General features: G+C 38.8%; 1 long non-coding RNA gene across 1 annotated transcript; it reads right to left on the minus strand.

Moving 5' to 3' along the window:
• Positions 1–465: 465 nt before the first annotated feature.
• LOC135736086 (uncharacterized) lies at positions 466–1,351 on the minus strand. Its single transcript, XR_010527769.2, has 3 exons — positions 1,294–1,351; positions 718–792; positions 466–561 (listed from the first exon to the last, which is right to left on the minus strand). It is a non-coding gene; the product is annotated as an uncharacterized lncRNA (long non-coding RNA).
• Between the last annotated feature and the right edge of the window lie 2,836 nt (positions 1,352–4,187).

Raw genomic sequence — 4,187 nt, forward strand, 5'->3', positions numbered from 1 at the left:
AAGAAGTTTTCAGATATAGGTAATGAAAACACACATTTTAAAAGGCACAACGCTATATTAATTACTTTAAGTAGCCTAATGTTTTAAAAGTACACATAAACGCTGCAGAATGTAGTACATTGCGTGCACAGCGTGTGACCCTATTAACGTTACGTGATGCATTACCTTCTTGTTGCATGTTTCTGTGACAAGAATCATGTGATATAAGAGGTAAATATAATACGTGAACTTGGAGCACAAATGTTCAGCGCATGTGCACAATGTATTTTTGCATCCGATTTAGAAAATACTATGATTCACGCGTTTACATGCATACTTTTCTCCTGCTGATCGGATCACAGATCGGAGTACACCACTTCAATACTATCGAAATTTGCATCCGATCGTCCTCAATCATATTGATTAAGGTGTTTACATGACGAGTTTTCTATGATTACAAACGGATTATTTGGTTGCATGTAAACATACCTAATTTGGGGTGATACCGGGTTGCATATTCACCTTATGGTTTGAAGGAGTCTCATCCTCTTCGTTATCATCTTCCTCACGAGCAAATGTAGCCTTACAAAACACCAAAGCACATTTAAAAGGACAGAGGACACATGAGAGTAATATATGAAAAGATATAAGAAAAGAGACAAAATGAGAGCATGACAAAGGAAATGTATTAAATATTTGATTTGAAGGACAATATCTCTCAATTATAGCATAACATACCATTTGTTTTGATGTCCACATTTTGTGTGTCTTTAACCACTGACTGGTACTCTGCCTTTTTTTACCCAAGGCTCTCTGTATTGAAGTAAAGCAAAAGTGATTATACAACAGTATCTTGCAGAGTATAAAATAATAACATAAATGAAAGCATCAAAATATTTATAGACTTTCCTTTTTAATAAAGGAAATTTATTTCTTAAAAATAAGTTAGCTGATTAACTTAAACCTATTTCTGTCAGATGAACTTTCCTGTCAGTAAGGAATCACCTCAAAAATACATTGTTGTAGATATTTTTGCTATCAAACGACATTGTTTTTTTTACAACTTTACTCACAGGTTTTGGTTTTATAACGTGTATCAATTCGGAGATCGGTCCTATCAGACTGCTGTGCAAGCGCTGGTCTGAGTTCAGTTTAAGGCGCGTTTTGTTATATTTCCCATTTATGTTAGCTCAACATTTAAAAATAGCAGTCTGCGTAGCATGTTAAACATGACTTTTCAAATAAACATGTTTACCATGAGGCGACTTAAAACCTATAAAAGTTAAATAAATGAATTAAATGAAATTCACTTACCGTTCACGTTGAGTATTTGTGCTGGAAACGCTTTCCAACCGCCTTTAGGCGGTTTGTTCTCGTTGTCCACAAGACCAACCGTCTTTGGGTCACTTAACATTTATTGTCATTCGCATATTTATCCAAACCAACTCTTACATGGTTTTCTTTTATCCATTTAAGGAGCAAGGTTCAACTTTCTCGTCTTATTTACCTCAGACAGCAAGTTGCAACGGATAAAGAGCGCGAATCACATTAAACCAGATCAACTGACAGACGTACAACGTCAAAGTTCCGCAAGAGCGATTTGAAAGCAGACTCCTCAAATCGCTTTCGCGATACTTTGACGTCATCGTCAGCCTGTCAGTTCTTTTGGCGCCGTATGAAGTCGAAAAAGCATTTTGACTGGATGATCTGGATGAATGAATACGACAGACTGTAAAAAAAAAGATGAATACACAGAACAGATTGGAACCGCCTAGAAAAAAAGAGGAGTGTGTGCGCGTGTGTGCCTGCGTGCGTGTGTGCTTGCGCATGCTCACTGGGATTGGTTAAATGCGGATCAATATACCCCTTATTTGCACAGCAGAGCCATCAAATAATTCTGTGTTCCTTGGATATGCAAGATTGCAATTAATGCATATTTTTTTCATGATAATGCACTGTAACTAACAGGGTGGCTTTTTTCCAGGTTGATGATGGCAAGGTGATGACACAAAGGAGCTTCCATTGCCTTTATTGCAACTAGGACTGACAATAATGTCTGCAAACCCTTCTCCAAATATTAAGTCTTATTCTATTACAACATTGCCACCTGCCAGCAACCAAATATCTGTTTAAAAATATGTTGTCAATTTTTGTAAATAGATCATTTTCTCAAAATAAATATTAAAAAAATCTGCCACCACATTTGTGTGTATATTGCCTTTATGCAGATTTCAAATGTATTTATATAATTTATCATTGGAACCAAAGTACACATTATCACACTTGTTGATGCACAGTAAAGCCGAAAGTTGATGTTTACGCAAACATTAGCCTACTTGTGGTTTGGTAACATGTGATCCACATGTTGAAACTATTGCATTATATAAGACATTTCTCACATGTGCTTTATGTTATAACATGTTCCACATGTGCGCTATTCTGTTGCAGCATGTGGTGAGATGTTGTTCACACGTGGTAATATTGTCCACATGTGAGCACATATTTTCCACATGTGAGCATAAATTGTCCACATGTGAGCACATATTGTCCACATGTGAGCACATATTGTCCACATGTGAGCACATATTGTCCACATGTGAGCACATATTGTCCACATGTGAGCACATATTTTCCACATGTGAGCATAAATTGTTCACATGTGAGCACATGTTGTCCACATGTGATAACATGTGATAACATGTGGTCACATGTGACCACATGTGAACAACATGTGAAAAACATGTGAAATGCATGTGCTTTTTCTGTAAGGGTGAGCTGTGTCTGTGAACAGTAGTTATTGTGCCTGCAGAGTTTTATCCTTGTCATCTGAATGTCCATCCAGGTGCTGGTGTAAAATTCCGGGGGTCATTTCCGCTGTTCAGTAGTGGACTGGCACACTCAGCTGATGGATGATGCATGGAGAAAAATATATTGTCTTTAAGCAACCTAGCACCTAGTTTGTTTGGGTGGATACCATCTGTGTTAAAAAGTTGCCTTTGATTCCAGAAGATATTGAAATTGTCAATTTAATTCAGTCCTCTCATGGTGCAGGTTTTTTGCAGCCATAAATTTAAACTTAATAGCCGGGAAAACATATTTGTTCCTCGGGCTGGGAGAGGTCCACTGATGAAAGATTGAACTTTCAGTTTTGCAAGTGTTTCAAAAAGTTCATTGAAAAATCCCCCTTAAGGAGCTCAGACTGCTCTTTCCGAATATCATTCTTTCCCACATGTATGAAAATCCGACTGACAGACTTATGTTTCATCAGAATGTTGCAAAGTTCCTTGTTAACATCAGAAACCGTTGCCCGAGGAAAACAGTATGTACGGGTAGCCTTGCTTTCAAAGTTTCTGATAATATTGTCACCCACTATCAGCGTGCTTGGCTCGGCTGCTGTCTGAGCGGAGCACCGCTGCCTGTATGATGTTGAGCGTCTGTTAGCTCTGTAAGCTACTGGCTGATGTGATCTGTGTCCATTAACATTTGGGGATTCTTCACCCAAACTCATTAGTGCTTCAAATCTATTTTCAAGCCGTTCAGGGGTGGTAGAATACCAATATTGGCTACTCGAGTTGTACCCATATCTGGGGTAGATAATGCTAATGCAGCAATTTGTGACACTCGTGACAGTCTAATGTCTTGAGCACTTTTGGGTCTCGCACCCTGTTTATGCCATCGCTTTGTGTCCTCAATTAGTTTAGGTTTCTCTGAGCTCACTATGACCTGTTTAAAAACATTAGGTTCACAGGACTCACCAGCTTTATGTTGAGAAGGACCACGATGAAGCTCTGCTGTATGTTCTGGCAGGGTCGGCAGCGCCACAAGTAACTTTGTTTCGAGAACTGCAATCTTTTGTAAAAGTCTGTGGCAGTTTGAGCAGCAGGTGGATTGAGATCCAAAAGAAGGCATGTTATCTTCTTTTCTTCTGTTTGAGTGTGGGCAGCTGTGTTGTCCTGTTTTAGGATTGTCAGCTGCCGGCAATAGCAGACTTGTAGACCGCTATGACAAAAACCCCAAGTTGTTGAATATTCCAAATATCAATATGGTTCCAGGAATTTGTAGTTTTAGTGTGAGTGTCCAATTGTTTAGTTTGAGCACTGTGCTGAACTGCTGGTAGTTGAATCAAAAGATAAAAGCGAACAAGCAAAAGCGCAAAGCACAGAGCGCAAGTAAAAGCGTCGGAACAGTAGCGAAGCAGGAAGTGGTAT

This window comes from Paramisgurnus dabryanus, chromosome 4 (genome assembly GCF_030506205.2).
Source record: "Paramisgurnus dabryanus chromosome 4, PD_genome_1.1, whole genome shotgun sequence".
Classification (NCBI taxonomy): Eukaryota; Metazoa; Chordata; class Actinopteri; order Cypriniformes; family Cobitidae; genus Paramisgurnus; species Paramisgurnus dabryanus.